This window comes from Lissotriton helveticus, chromosome 4_1, assembly GCF_964261635.1.
Source record: "Lissotriton helveticus chromosome 4_1, aLisHel1.1, whole genome shotgun sequence".
Taxonomy (NCBI): Eukaryota; Metazoa; Chordata; class Amphibia; order Caudata; family Salamandridae; genus Lissotriton; species Lissotriton helveticus.
In genome coordinates, this window is record NC_136063.1 from 714,910,667 (window position 1) to 714,927,445 (window position 16,779).

Here is a 16,779-nt window from a genome sequence, read left to right on the forward strand (position 1 = left end):
GTCAAATCAGTGATTTTGGTATTGAAGGGGAAGTTCCTACCCCGGCCAACAGGATACGAGATGGCAGGAGCCCCAGAGGGATTTAAATACCTCGGTATATACATCACCAATGACCCGATGTTGCATCACACCCACAACCTCCTACCCCCATTGCAATGATTAAAGAGTGATGTAAGACACTGGAAAAGTTTTCCTCTGTCATTATTGGATCAAGCTGCACCATTCAAAATGATGGCCTTGCTGCGCTTTTCATATGTCCCGCAAAACTCACCTAACCCAGTCCCAACCAATTATTTCCAAGCCATTGAAAGCGAGCCAAGGGAGCTCCTCTGGGTGGGTAAGCCACCCTGGATCGCGTTCCAAAAGCTGGTGAGGGGGTGGTGGGATGGAGGCATAGGACTCCCAGACATCAGGAAATACTACTGGGCAGCATAATTGACAGCCAATAATCACTGCATGTATCCGCCCCACGCTGACCCCGCGTATAATTCTTTTTTTTCCCCAATTTTTTATTTGTCAGAACCAGTAAAGACAGGAGTCAAAATACAATAATACTGTACGATAAACAAACATTTTCATATATGAAACATTCACATAACGCAAAGAGAGGAAAAATAAGAAGAAAGAAAGAGAAGATTGAAGAATTCATAAAAAAGAATATGATGGGAGAGAAGAAAAGAAAGAGGGCAGAAATTAATCGTAAGAGAAGGCAGATTACAATGGTTCATCATTACAATGAGCAAAGCCCCCTCCTCCAGTTAGAGATGGGCTGCCAAATCGCCTTGCCGCACATTGCGGATTTTAGCCCTCTAGTGGCATAGATGGCGCTTTCCTGATTGAAGACACCAAGAAGGCGGGCTAACCACATTTGAAAGCTCGGTGGATCTGAGTCTTTCCACTGTGCTGCTAGTATTACCCTGAGGACTGCAGAGCCTATAAAGAGCATGGCCTCTTCGTTTATGGGCAAACACTTCTTCCCAGAATTCGCAAATCATTTTTTTAATTAGTGTTAGTTGGTCACAATCACTAAACATGTGTATTAATGTTGCGGGGCCTTTAAGACATCTAGTGCAGTGATCGTTCTCTCTTTTGCCCCAGGCATGTAGTTTGGCCGGGGTAAAATATAGATTATATATAGTTTTATAAGTCTGGGCTTTTAAACTAGCTGACATAAGTAATCGTGATGTTAGGCAAAGACTCATATCAATATCTACATGTGGGTTGTACAGTTTGTCTGCCCAGACAGTTTCTCTATGTTCTATATCATCTTGTAATTTATCCAGCAGTTGGCCATAGATTGTACCTATTCTTGTAGTCTTTTTAGCTATGGTATCGATAATTTCAATTCTCCCCAAGTTGATGTTGGGGGCCTTACGTTTAAGCATAGTGTGAATTTGTATAAATTTGAGGTAGTGCCCATTTGGAAGGTGACATTTTTGTTGTAAGTCTGCAAAGGTAGAAGCATGGTTCGCCCCCAAAAAGTCACCTACTGAGGTAATTCCTACGGATTGCCATTTCTTTGAGATGACGTCATTCCCTAGCTCGGGGAATAGGTTAGAGTGCCATAAGGTAGAATATCTATTAAGCTTTGGAATATGCATATATTTGGCTGTTCTTAGCCAAATTTTCCAAGCGCTGGTGATGACTTTGAATTTATTCTTTTTGTAATAGCTTCTCTCCTCTTGCCTCAGAAAGAGACCTTTAGCTTTTTCACCTAGGGACAACTCATAAATAGATGGGCGTGGTGCAGCCTCGAGATTCTCTGGACTGGGATTAGGATTAGCATAAAGAAGCGGGGCCATCTGTTGGAGAAATGAAGCCCAGAGGTAAAACAGAATGTTTGGAACTGCTAATCCTCCTCTGTTCTAAGGTAGTGACAGAAGCTTCAGGGATCTTCTAATTTTACCCTGTTGCCACATAAATGTAGACATAAAAGATTCTAGTACTTTGAGGACCTTCTCATCAGGAATCAAAAGAATAGCTCGACACAAATACAGCACCCTAGGGAGGATGTTCATCTTTAAAAAATTACCTCTGCCGATTATTGATAACTGTAAGCTATTTACCCAGTCTACGTCTTTCCTCATAGTGTTTAGTAAGGGCTCATAATTGAGTTTCGGGATTTGTGTGACATCGGGGCTTATGCTGACACCTAGGTATGTAGCTTTATTGGTTTTCCTACGGTCAATGCAGATGACATTATCCGTGCCCCGCACGATTGTTTTTTCTTTATTTAGTGAATACCCAGAGAAGAGGCCATAAGTTTGTGTAACTGCCTCTATTTCAGACATTGCCTCGGAGCGGTTAGGTGTTAGTACCGCAATGTCATCAGCGTAAGCCAATACTTTTGTTTCAAATTGGTTAACCACTAAAGGTGTAATTAGTGGGTTCTCTAAAAGTTTCAAAATTAAAGGATTTATATAAAGGGCAAATAAAGTTGGAGAGCAGGGGCACCCTTGTCGTGTGCCTCTGGATACCATAATTATACTAGATTCAGAGCCCATTATTTGTAATTTTGCTTTCGGTTCGATATACATAGCCATTATGGATTTGACACATTTGTGGCCGAAATTGTACCGGGTCAACGTAGCCCATAAAAAATTCCAAGACATTCGGTCAAAGGCCTTTTCTGCGTCCAGTAGAATCATCGACATCTGGCCCCCCGTTACAGACATTATATCACACAGGGAGATGACTCTCCGAGTGTGATCGGTCGTGCCTTTGCCGGGGATGAACCCATGCTGCCATGGGGAGACCAGATGTTCGATGACCCGGCCGATCCGGATGGCCATTATTTTAGCATATAATTTAGAGTCAGAATTGATTAGGAAAATTGGGTGATAGGATGATAACTGATCCGGAGGTTTGCCCTTTTTTGGAAAGATAATTATATTTGTTTCTGTCCATGACGTAGGGGGAGAACCGCTCCATTGAATCCCTAAAAATAGATCGTATATAAGTGGACCTAGGGTATGACTAAGGATTTTATATAATTCAAGGGGAATTTTATCCGAACCCTCCGCTTTCCCAGAGGCCAGTGAGGACAGGGCAAACTGAACTTCTATAAGTGTAATTTCTTTCTCAAGGTCTTCTCTGATGTTATCGTCTAAAGTCTTGGTTGCCTCTGGATGCTCAAGAAGATTATTCAAAAATAAGTGTGAGTTGGCCCTGCTAGTTATATTATCATCCTGATAGAGGGTCTGATTGTTTTGTTGGAAAGCGCTTATTATATCAGGTGTTTGTGTAAGCGTCTGCCCTCCTGATTGTATATTTGTGATGGCATTATAGGAGATTTGCTGGTGTGTATGTAGTGCAAGTTGTTTGCCAACCTTTTCCCCATTCTCATATACTTCTTTCCGATGTGTTTTATACGTCTCAGCAGCTTTCTGAGTCAAGCCAGAGTTGAGCTCGGTTTTTAAAACCAGCAGGTGGTACATAGCTAGTTTCCCATTTTCACCTTGCGCTATTTGCGCAATGTGTTCTTCCTCGGCTCTGGACAGATCACCCAGTTTCTGAAGATACCCCATGCTATTTTGCGTCCGTGTCCTAGCTTGGTAGCTTGTTGTTTCACCTCTCAGAGCTGCTTTAAAGTAATCCCACACTACAGTCCTAGAGGCACTATATCTATTTATATAAAAAAACTCTTGAGCCCAGCTAGTGATGTGAGTAATATATTCTTTCTTGGCTAGCAGCTTCCTATCAAAGGTCCAGCTTCTGCGTTCTCTCATAGTGGATGTAATATTGACTGTGAGGGTTAGTGCATTATGGTCGGAGATAATTTTAGGTTCTTTAATAATTGTGGCATTGTTGGCCAGATCATTTGTAGTAAATAGATAATCAATCCTAACATATTTGCTATGGGGGCAGGAATAATACGTGTAGCCAGCGTCAGGGTGGTTTTTAAGCTCCCATATGTCGCTTAAGCCAAAGCTGTTGCAGAGTCTACTGATAGCTTTAAAAACTTGTGGCTTACGGCCAGTATAGTGTGGGTGTGCATGGCTGCTGAATTGAGGGCCTAGCAAGATGTTTAGGTCACCACATAGTATAAGTGGGCCCTGTATGCCTGCAAGTTCGAGCTCAAGTGTCTCAAATATAGTAGGATCATCTTGATTAGATCCGTAGATAGAGCAGATGGTAATGCCAAGGCCCAATTTAATAATTACCAATCTGCCCTGAGTGCATACTAGTTTATGGGTGGCTTGTCCCAGGAAAGTTTTAGCAAGCACCGCTACCCCCCTAGCATTAGACGTTTGTGTTGTACATGCTAATAAATTATATCCCCTAATTTTAAGAAGCTGCCTCTTATGCCAGGGCAGGTGCGTCTCTTGAAGGCAGATAATATCTGCTGGGTTTTGGTATATTATCTCGCTCAGCCGTTGGCGCTTATCTCTATCTAAAAGACCTGAAACGTTCCAGGTTCGTATAATTAACTTCCCCATACTCGTATGTTTCGTAACCCATAATGCGCCTGTGTTCTCAACTCACAGTGATTGTATGTTTGTTCTGATTTTATTTTGATTACCCTATTCCCTGAGAATAGTATTGATAGATTATAAGAAGTGGCACCTGACTTGGTTTTGGTTCTGTTTTTTAGTTTTTTTTTTACATGCTCCCCCCACCCCTTCACCCCCTCAGCCTCCCCTGAGCCCCCCCCCCACCTCCAGTCAGACGTTCTTGGTCATAGGGCACCCAGGTGTAGGCGTCAGTGAGGACAGTACGTCCCAGCATGCTCTGTGGCCTGATCGACAGTATGTACATTTCGGGTAGAATAAAGATAAGTTACTTCACTTTGTTATCAGCCCAACCCAAATTTTAAGAAGTGAGATGCTTTACCCCTCTATTTAGTCTTTTATCGATGTACTGCCGGTTTCTAGGCCACTGGTGTGAATAGTCCATTTTTGTTTTTTAGTCTGTTCATTGGTGCCTTTATGTTATTTTCCGGTGTTTTGCTTGGCTGTCTCTGTAATTTATTTCAGGTAGGATTCAGCCTGGATTTCGCTTATAAAGCTTTTAGTTGTTCCCTTGTAGATGACTTTAAGACGAGCCGGGTTTTGTAAGAACACGGTTGCTCCGATTTGCTCAAATGGGGCGAACAATTGCCTCATTCGCCATCTCCATTCTACTGTGGCGTGGGCGAAGTCGGGGCGCGCGAAGAAGGCAAATCCCTTGAATTCTTTCTTATTTGAGGGTCTGGCAATATCATAGATTGTCTCCCTTAAGATGAAGTTCCCGAAGTTGACCAACATTGATCTCGGGTATTGTGAGGTTTTATGTGTGCGTTTGGGGAGTACCAAGGGGAAGCGATGCGCACGTTGGATCTCACTGCTCATGTCCCAGGCTTGGAGTTCGGGAAAAGATGTTTTTAGAAGATTGGCCATGAAGCCCCTTGGATCAGTTCCCTCCGCGCCTTCGGGGATGCCGAGAAAGCGCACGTTGTTTCTCCTACCTCTGTTCTTGACGTCTTTTCCTTTTTGCATCAGGTCTTTGATAATTCCTTCGTGCTCTTTTTCCTGGGATTGGAGTTTGGTGACATCAGACTCGAGATTTTCTGTGCGAGTTTCGACAGAAGCAATTCGATTAGAGATTTCAGAGCATGTTTGGCCAACTTTTTTAACAGCGCCTTGAGGTTTTTATATGGCCGCATGATTCCTATTGCTGTCCACTTTGACATCTTTGTGAAAAAGTTTGATGGAATTAAATATTTCGCTCAGAGATGGCTCAGTTGCATTTCCATGTCCGTAACCGTACTCTTCATTTTGTAGTGAGATATTTTCCTCTGGAACCCCATAGTGCGCAAGTGTGATTCCAAGTGGCTCCTACTGGGGGGAGCTATAGCACGCACTTTATTATACACCTACAAGACTACGATTTACAGGACCCACTTGGCACTATGTCCAAGTGTGGCTCATGTTCACATGAGCCTGGGATGGGCAGGAAAAATCACAGAAGCCACCCCTCTGTGGGACTCGGAGTGACTGGGCACACTGAGGACAACAAAGGGTTTTGACAGCTGGGACATAATTGTAATATTTTGAGTGGGGGACTTGTGGAAAAGGAGGTGAGTAATACCTTTTTTACAATTTAGCAGACACAGAGAGGTTTAGATATCTACAGATATGACACGCTCTGCAAGTGCACATCTCCAAGGGAAAAATATACCCCCTGAGTCCTCACCATTGGAAGATAGAATTCTTGATGAATATAAGCCCAGAAAAGCCATCTCCCTGACCTATCAGAAGCTAGTTAATAGCGCACCTGATCTCCTTGCAATTCCGCAGGAATTGGGAAAACGATAGACAGACTTGGATCAAGACGAATGGAAGGAGGCTTTGGCCTCTCCCAAAGAAGTGGCTAATTTTTCCAGGCTTAGACTGGTGCAATTCAAAACACTACACAGAATATACATCTCAGGCCCAGCACTGGTCAAGATGGCTACAGGGTAGATCCTGAGTGTGAGGGGCAATGTAAACGGGTGGGCACATTTATACATATTATTTGGGAATGTGTCCACATTAGAAGACACTGGGTAAAAGTGCTCCATTGCATGAAAAAACACTCGGAACAAACCTAGAACCAGAGGCTAAAAGGTGCCTACTAAACATTTGAGAATATAGCAAGAGTGTGGGGGGCACAAGAAGCACCATTAGTAAAGGCATGGAAGAAAGACATGGACTGGTGCATATTAAGCAAAAAACAGTACTGGGACTAGTTGCACTCCTCCCCCCCCCTTTTGTGATGAGCAAGGTGCACCGGAAGATTGGAGTAGTAGAACAGCATAGTACGCAACCAAGTGAAGGGATAATCAAAACGTTCCTTGTATTGAAGTTGATCTCCTTATGAAACAAAGAAATTACGCTTGAACTGTATCAACATTGTCTATATATAAAAACGAATGTATGTCTGGCTGTCTGTTTGTCCTTTATGCATTACTACACCATTCATCAGATCACCATAAAGCTTTGGGAAGTTGTTGAGTACACTCCAGCGAAGGTTTCTGGCATACATTTTTTTAAAATATCGGCCCCCCAAAGCCCTCATATTCTTTCGAATATCGCGCGGAATTGCAAAAATCAACAGTGGCTCGTGCTATATTAGCAGCTACGAACAACGATGTAAATGCCATCAATTTCAGCATTCAAAACGGAATACCAGGCGAAGCGACAACGTATAAGTCCATCGATACTATGATGAATCAAGACGAAATTGTCAATTACCCAACAGAATTCTTGAATTCACTGGATTTGCCCGGTATGCCACCGCACATTTTGACATTGAAAATTGGCGTGCCTATCATTCTTCTCCGAAACATCAATCCACCACGACTTTGCAACGGTACAAGGATTTCGGTGAAAAAAATGATTAACAATGTCATCGAAGCTACAATTTTGAATGGGAAATTCAAGGGGGAAGATGTACTGTTTCCACATATTCCAATGATCCCAACAGATATGCCATTTGAATTCAAACATTTACAGTTACCAGTGCTTCTCGCTTTTGCAATGACCATCAACAAAGCACAAGGACAATCGCTGAAAGTGTGTGGACTCCATTTGGCGAATCCGTGCTTCTCACATGGACAACTGTATGTGGCCAGCTCATGCGTCGGAAAACCTTCTGATTTATTCGTGCACGCACCAGAAGGAAAAACAAAAAATATTGTGTATCCACAAGCACTCAAATAAATAAATAGAATTAAAACAACACTTTGAAATGTTTTCCATATTAAAATGAATAAGTTTCAATAAAAATGACACAATGTAAGTTGAATGTTATCATAACAAGTTTCCTTGAATTTCCTTTCTTCTGAGATCGCAGCAACGCGTGATGAGTAAGCTAGTCATCAATAGAAAGTATTGTTAAAAAAAAAGAAAATTGAGAAATTTTAACTGCCTTTCTATCCTTGTGTTGGAATACCTTGTCCCTCCCTGACGCTGTCCTGGGCCGAATAGCTTCCCCCTGCGAACTGGAAAGAGCTTGGCCTCCGGGTACTACCTAAGCCAAATGGCCCTACCCTCTCCCCTCTGATCTGTTTTAGACTTGTATAGCCAAATCTTTATTCTGTCCTGCTACTGTCTGACCTCCTTCCAAATAACCCCCCTGAACCCCATACCCCCTAACAGTTCAGCAACCTGTACATCCAAGACATAAGGGCAGAGAAAAGCGCAGACTCATTACCCCCTTCAAACTCTGGGAAAGATAACTAATGTCACAGCATCCTTGTAGGGATGTGCTGCCCAGCTTCCTTGGCCCAGTTCTCTAAAATCCTCTTACCCAGCTCACCAGCTGACGGGACATAACCCCAAAGCAGCCCCATAATTGCAATGCCCGACAATTTTCCAGAAATAGTAACCTCAACTGCCATTTTTCTATGAGGTACATTATGAATTGAATGATATCTTCTGTCCTATTCAAACCCTCTGGCCACCATCTGGCCCCACTCACTAGGAATTCAACCCAGACGTGGTCATAAGCTGGCCTTGTCGACCTGGCTAAAGAACCTGCTACCAGCTGAAGCATCCTTTCTCTTCTGTTGACCAGAGGTCCTGCTGCTTCCATGTCTGGATTCTGTCTGCTTCCGTGGCCAGCCCATGGAATCTCTCCCACTGTGAACAAGACAAAGCATCACAAATGCCATTGTCCACATGTGGTACTTGTCTGGCCCTAAAAATGATATTGAGGTGTAACCATTTTAACAAACAAACTTGAAGCCAGCCCTGAAGTAGATACAATATTCAGGTATTCAGTTGTTATAAAGGGAGATGAACATTTTAGGGAGGGAGGGAGATTAAGACAGGGTTATTTTTGTGTAGTTAGTTAGATGGTAGTTTTGTAAGGCTAAAGGCCAAGGTTGTTTTTGTGATGTGCACCTGTCTCAATAAAGCAGTCTTTTTCACACAAACCTGGTGTCAGTGGAATGTGCTTCTGCCCTCTTCCCCAAGGGGGATTTGGAGGCAGCCAGCCAGAGAGAGGTCTGCCCCCCCCCCCCCACCGGGTAATTTGGGGAAAGTGGAGCAGTCTCACAACTGCTTTGGGTTTGGGCTAATTTTGGGTTCTGTCTTGTCACGCGGTGGCTGGTATCTGGTAGCATACATATTACCCAACCCTCCCGTCCCTGTTTTTTATGGTTTGGGTGGGCTTCTATATATTTTTATACTGACTCTGTGGGTACGCTTTCATTGATCACAGGTGTGCAAGGGAGTTTATGCTCTTTAGGTTGGTTGTCACTTGAAGCAGGTGCATAAACGATTAGCAGAGACGTTGCCATGATTTACCAAAGTGTATAGTTGTTGGCAGCAGAAGTTCAGGTTGAAAGGGAACAGGTAGGCATGTTCATAACTGGGTGAGGCAGGAAGTTGAAGGTTAGGTGGGAAGGTTAATGGGCTAAAACGTTAGTAGATGTAGGAAAAAGAGTTAGGTTGTTAGGAGGTCTCATTTACATTTGATCAATTACAATATTGAGGTATTAAGTTGTTATAAAGGGTGAAGGAAAACCTTAAGCAGGAGGATAGAGTAACATAGGATTATCTTTGTGTAGTGAGGTTGTAGTTTTGTAAGATTAAAGGCTCAATAAAGTGGCCTTTTTCACACAAACCTTGTGTCAGTGGTCTGTGCTGCTCCCCTCTGCCTCAAGTGTGTACTTTGCTAAAACGTAATTCTCTTTAATTCCGTCCAGGAAATAGAAATGCCAGTCTCATGGCATGTATTTAATAAATATATGAAACAAAAGAAGGAGAATCCCCAACAGAAATTTTGAGAAATTCTCTGGAGGGTAAACTTTTTTGCATTAAGGAAAAATGTATCCTTTTGTTTAAAACCCCTCACTCACCAGCCTAGTGGTGACATGCTTCATCATCGGGGTCCACCCTGGTGGCCTAGCGTCACCAGGGTGTGCTTCGACACCTGTAATACAGTGGAGCGGGTTGTGACTGTAAGTGCAAAAAAATATGTTAAAAATTGTCCTGGTTTAACTCAGAAATATAATTTTTATTGTAGAGCAACTGAACAATATTAAAAAAATAGTGGCGAGATGCTGGTAGGCGAGTTACGACCAGAAAATCTCTATATGTGTTTGTGTGAATTGGTCAACATGTTTCTACCAAATGGGCGATTGCCCGGTATTCCTCAGGACCAAAAAACAGGTGGACGGAAGGTGTGGGCCCCCTAAAAGGCGCACCCTATCCTGATCCCCTGTGTACCGACTGGCAAATCGCTAGCGGTGTATGCGCTCAATCAAATAAGTGAGCAGGCAAAAAAAAAAAAAAAGGTTGAAAAACAAGAGACCTGTGGAAAAAAGGGAGGAAAACAAATTTCAGTTATGATCATGCTTACTCTCCTGTAACGTAGTGATGTGTCTCTGTGCTGTGATATATCATGCCATTGAGGTTTGTTTGTAACCCTCCGGGTGAGAAAATAACGTGATACTTGGGTGTCCATACAGGGTATTACTGGGCACATATATGGATCAATAGGTGCGTGCATTGCTGCATGCATTATCCTTATCGCGTTCGTATAACCACTTGGAGGCGCACTTATCAGTAGGTGCGTGCATTATTACATGCATAATTATTTATCGCACATGTATATATATATTCACCATGGTGCGCTGAAATTATCATCACGGCCCTAAATCGTTTTAAAGTGACTACAAGGAACTGGTGCCGCAAATAGTGCACATCATTGTTGAGTGGCGTCCAAGACCGTGAAATAACATACATGACTAACACACATATAACACTTATGAGTACACACAGGTTTCATGGCATGAGTAGAGGCTTACTTAATTATGGGCTCTTAAGTGCTTCATCGGGCAGGGCGTAGGCTCTTCACGTAAGGGCAACATATTCTGTAATGGCGGAATTCAAGGTAGTAAGAGGTGAGCAGTACCAAGTCGGCCCGGCTCAGCCAAATGAACTGCGCCGTAATTCCCCAATCTGTGTCGGGTTCTCAGGAAAGAAAAACAACGAGTCTACTTACAGTTGGTGAGTGAAAGAACCGGCATATAACCTACTGCCATCGTCCTCTGCTCGGCTAGTGTTGCCGTGCATAGCGAAATCGAATAAGAGACGTCGGCCACTTCCGGGATGGGCGTGGCTACGTCGTGCAAGGGGGTGGGGCTGCCCTCGTCATGTTGTGTGGTGACGTGTCGGGACTACTGGAGGCAGGGCAAAAAGGCTTAAAGATAAATAACAAGCGTTATGAATTGCCTAACTGGCTAATAGAAATGGAAACGCATATATGCAAACGTCATTCAGTGGAATACGTGAGCTTCGTGAAGAAGTATGTGGGCAATGCTTGGAAAGGTCAGAAAAGCATTTATGCATACGTTATTCATTCGAAAAACGTGAGCATGATGGCAGTATTAATTACTGGGGAGGATATGGTGAAATATTATTATTATTATTATTATTATAATGCGTTCTTATATAGCGCTCGATTACCCGTAGGCATCTCGGCGCTTGCCTTGGGAACCCGTCCTGGCTTCCCCCAAGGTGAAAGCCAGGCATCCCGCCGCGGGGGGGCCGTAGTGGAGATTAAGCAGGCTAATGCCCAGAGCTGCAGAGTGTGAACCCATGATTCGAGTAGGCACCGAAACGAGAATTATCGAGTCCGTGGATATTTGGGCTCAAGACCCTGCCGCGTCGGGAATTGAACCCTGGTCCCGGGTCTGACCTCTGCTTCAGGATATGCCTCCTCTAACCAGTGAGCCACACTTCTCCACTGGCCTGGAGCAATGTCAATCAAGTGTAAAGACAGTGAATCAGGCGTACCCCCGGTGTATAAGGAGTCTATAGGGGCATGAAGTAGGTGTCCAGTTGAAGGGTCAGTGAAAGAATACCTGGATACAGTGTTAGTGCCTATTATTAGAAGGTATTGATATTATTTGAGTACTGTAGCCCATGGAATATTGTCATTAAGACCCATCTTGTGGGTGGAAAGTCTGTAGATCCACCGCTGTTCCTTTTCAAAGAGGCGTGTTTGTGCATTAGGACCCGGTTGGATTTGTTCGATAACAGTCCACCTCATATCATTAGGGGTGTGATGCACTGTGAGAAAATGGTCTGTGAGTCTTGTATTGTTTTTTTTGCATCTAATTGTGCTGCGATGCTCTGATATGCGTTGTTTCACTTTACGTGTAGTCATTCCTATATAAGGTTTGCCACAGGTACATTTGATCAAGTATATAACGTTGGAACTGTTACAGTTGGTATGTGACCTCTGTTGCCAGACTTTTCCATCTTCTAGGTTCAGAGTCTTGGTGTTGTCAGTGAGGTGGCAGACACTGCAGTCCCCACATCTAGAGTGTCCCGTAATTGGTGGGAGTCCCCATACTGCTGTGATAGTAGGATTGGTAATCGTTGTTGTTGTCTTGGGTCTGGTATTGACCAAAGTGTCTTTTAGGCTGCGTGCTTTTTTATAGGAAAAAAGCGGTTTGTCCCATTTGTAGTTGCCAGTGTGAAGTATAGACCAATGTTTTCTAATGCTTTTGCTCACCTGGTTCGACACTGCATTGTATGTCGTGACACATGTGAGTGGGACGACCTCCTTGTTTTTAGGTGTGTCTTCAAGTAGGGCTTGTCGGGGTTGATTCCTTGCTCGCTTCTGACACTTCTTGATGATTTTTTGGGGGTAGCCTCGATTCGTTAGTTTCATGGTGAGGTCTTCCGCCTGATGTTTGTAGTCAGATAATTTGCTACAGTTTCTTCTTAATCGCAGGTACTGCCCATAGGGAAAGTTTTCCCTGAGGGGGCGGGGGTGGAAGCTGTCATATCTCAGCAAGTTGTTTTTAGCTGTTGGCTTAAAGTGTGTCTTCGATATCAGGCTGTCATTTTCTCTCTGGATTTCAATGTCCAGGAAGACCATCTTGTTCTTGTCTATGCAGTGTGTAAATCGTAGATTAGGGTCACAGTTGTTAAGCCAGGTTATAAATGACATTAATGTCTCTTGTGGCCCTTGCCAGATGGTAAAGACATCGTCTATGTATCATCGCCAAAATTTGATATGGGTACCATAAGGATTGTTAGCTGCCAAGATGAATTTTTGTTCAAAGTCATATACGTAGAGCCCCGCTACACTGGGGGCAAAAACACTGCCCATAGATGTAACCCCTACTTGGAGGTACAGAGAACCCTCATATTCAAAAAAATTCCTTTTGAGGGCGAGAATCGCACATTGTATGATGAATTCTTTGGGGGTGCGATAGTTCCACACGGAATTGTCAAGTGTTTTCTTCAGTACGTTGATGGTAGCATCTTGTGGTATGTTGGTGTAAAGACTTTCTATGTCGAAGCTTACAAGGATATAGTCTTCTTCCACTTTGATGTTTTCCAGAAGTGTTAGTAGACTCTTTGTGTCTCTCAGGTATGTCGATGTGCCCTGTACGATGGTTTTCAGAAAGAAGTCACAAAATCTTGACAGGGGTTCTAGAAGTGACCCTATACCTGATACGATTGGTATACCAGGGGGAGGAAGTTTGCCTTTGTGCATCTTGGGGACCACATAAAAGTAAGGAATCTTGCCCTCTTTTTTGCTTAAGTAGTCTGCTTCCTGTTTGGAGATGTGGCCTGTGGCCTCTGCTGTTTCCACCATGTTTGTAATTTCAATACGTAGGTCTTCAGTTGGGTCCGTTAGTAGTCTTTGGTAATTTTAGTGTCCCCTAGCAGGCGTTTGCATTCAGCATCATAGTCGATTTTATTCATTACCACTAGGCCTCCGCCTTTGTCGGCTGGTTTGATTATTATATTGTCGTCACTTTTCAAGTCTGACATTGCTTTGTTCTCAGCTCTACTGTTATTATGATACTGCGTAGTGCATGTTAAGGCTTCTATATCATTAAATACAGCCTGCTGGAAGGTGCTAATTTCCACCGGAACAGAGTGCGGTGGAGGTGTGAAGGTCGATCGTGGTCTAAGACCTGTTTCGTTGATGGTTTCATTAGAGTCATCCGTGATGTTTTTCTCAAAAAATTCTTTCAGCTTGAGTTTGCGGAAGACAGAAGCTAGTTCGCAATGTAATTTGAACTTGACAAGAGTCGCAGTGGGTACAAAGCCTAGTCCCTTGTTGAGAACATTTGATTCTGTGGTTGTAAGTATTCGTGAGGATAAGTTTGTTACTAGCTCTTCGCATTGCTGGGGCCTGCTTTGTTCGCTCCCGACTTGCTCCTGGTGATGCTGCCCGTTGTGTCTTCCTCCTCCCAGTGGACGTTGTTCCCTCGTTTGTTGCGTCCTCTTCCGAGCCTGCCTCTGTTCTGAAAAGGAGGACGGAATTGATTTTGTGGAAAGGGAAATTGTTGGAAGGGTGGCTGCCATCCATACATGGGGAACTGCGGTGGTTGTTGGAATGGGTTTGCCGGTGGATGTTGAAAAAGGTGTTGGAGAGGGTGGTTGTATTGTGGCCACTGGTAATGTCCTCTGTATGCGCCTTGCTGTCTTTGTCTTGTTGTCCCATTATTGGATCCACCACTACTATTAGAGCTGTTGGAGGTATTACTTGAGACATCAGAGTCTTGGTCTGGTGCTCCAGTTGTTTTGTACTCTGGGTCAGAATAAGGGTAGACCTTCACGAATGAGAATTTCTTAAGGTCTTTTTGAAACTTTTGGGCCTTTTGTTGCGTGAGGTTGTCTTTGTATTCATTTATTTCTTTATTCAGGTCATCCAGTTTTTTCTTATAGCCGGTGATACTGGCTTTCCCACATACTTTGCCCACATACTACTTCACGAAGCTCACATATTCCACTGAATGACGTTTGCATATATGCGTTTCCATTTCTATTAGCCAGTTAGGCAATTCATAACGCTTGTTATTTATCTTTAAGCCTTTTTGCCCTGCCTCCAGTAGTCCCGACACGTCACCACACAACATGACGAGGGCAGCCCCGCCCCCTTGCGCGACATAGCCACGCCCATCCCGGAAGTGGCCGACGTCTCTTATTCGATTTCGCTATGCACGGCAACACTAGCCGAGCAGAGGACGATGGCAGTAGGTTATATGCCGGTTCTTTCACTCACCAACTGTAAGTAGACTCGTTGTTTTTCTTTCCTGAGAACCCAACACAGATTGGGGAATTACGGCGCAGTTCACTTGGCTGAGCCGGGCCGACTTGGTACTGCTCACCTCTTACTACCTTGAATTCCGCCATTACAGAATATGTTGCCCTTACGTGAAGAGCCTACGCCCTGCCCGATGAAGCACTTAAGAGCCCATAATTAAGTAAGCCTCTACTCACGCCATGAAACCTGTGTGTACTCATAAGTGTTATATGTGTGTTAGTCATGTACGTTATTTCACGGTCTTGGACGCCACTCAACAATGATGTGCACTATTTGCGGCACCAGTTCCTTGTAGTCACTTTAAAACGATTTAGGGCCGTGATGATAATTTCAGCGCACCATGGTGAATATATATATACATGTGCGATAAATAATTATGCATGAAATAATGCACGCACCTACTGATAAGTGCGCCTCCAAGTGGTTATACGAACGCGATAAGGATAATGCATGCAGCAATGCATGCACCTATTGATCCATATATGTGCCCAGTAATACCCTGTATGGACACCCAAGTATCACGTTATTTTCTCACCCGCAGGGTTACAAACAAACCTCAATGGCATGATATATCACAGCACAGAGACACATCACTACGTTACAGGAGAGTAAGCATGATCATAACTGAAATTTGTTTTCCTCCCTTTTTTCCACAGGTCTCTTGTTTTTCAACCTTTTTTTTTTGCCTGCTCACCTATTTGATTGAGCGCATACACCGCTAGCGATTTGCCAGTCGGTACACAGGGGATCAGGATAGGGTGCGCCTTTTAGGGGGCCCACACCTTCCGTCCACCTGTTTTTTGGTCCTGAGGAATACCGGGCAATCGCCCATTTGGTAGAAACATGTTGACCAATTCACACAAACACATATAGAGATTATCTGGTCGTAACTCGCCTACCAGCATCTCGCCACTATTTTTTAATATTGTTCAGTTGCTCTACAATAAAAATTATATTTCTGAGTTAAACCAGGACAATTTTTAACATAATTTTTTGCACTTACAGTCACAACCCGCTCCACTGTATTACAGGTGTCGAAGCACACCCTGGTGACGCTAGGCCACCAGGGTGGACCCCGATGATGAAGCATGTCACCACTAGGCTGGTGAGTGAGGGGTTTTAAACAAAAGGATACATTTTTCCTTAATGCAAAAAAGTTTACCCTCCAGAGAATTTCTCAAAATTTCTGTTGGGGATACTCCTTCTTTTGTTTCATATAGTTCCTACCAGGGGAATAGGAGTAATCTCGGTTTCACTTGTTAGTGGACAAATCCCTTGCTCTCCTTTTGATTTCTAAATGTATTTAATAAAGTCAAATGAGAACCAAATCCACAAACATGGGAGCCACATTGAAATGAGATACACTATGTCTGCATGATCAGCACTGCATAGGGATGCCCTTTCTCAACTGCTGCTTGAAGGTTTGGATTTACTTGTAGTATAACTTAAAGGTAATGCAGAAATGTCACCCTAGAGTTCTCTAGATGAACCACCTAGCCTGGACAGTATGGTAGGCTCAGGTGATATTCTACAGAGATGGATATGCAGCTATCTGGCATCATTTAGCACAAGGGGAAATTTAGGCAGCGGAATGACCTTCAGACTACTGCTGGATTTTTTATTAACTCAAAACATGCCATAGCAAAATACCAAATGTGTGCATGTCCCCAAGACCGCTGTAGCTACACATAGATAAAATGGTCGTGTTGCTCGAGCCTAGGTCTTTTTTTT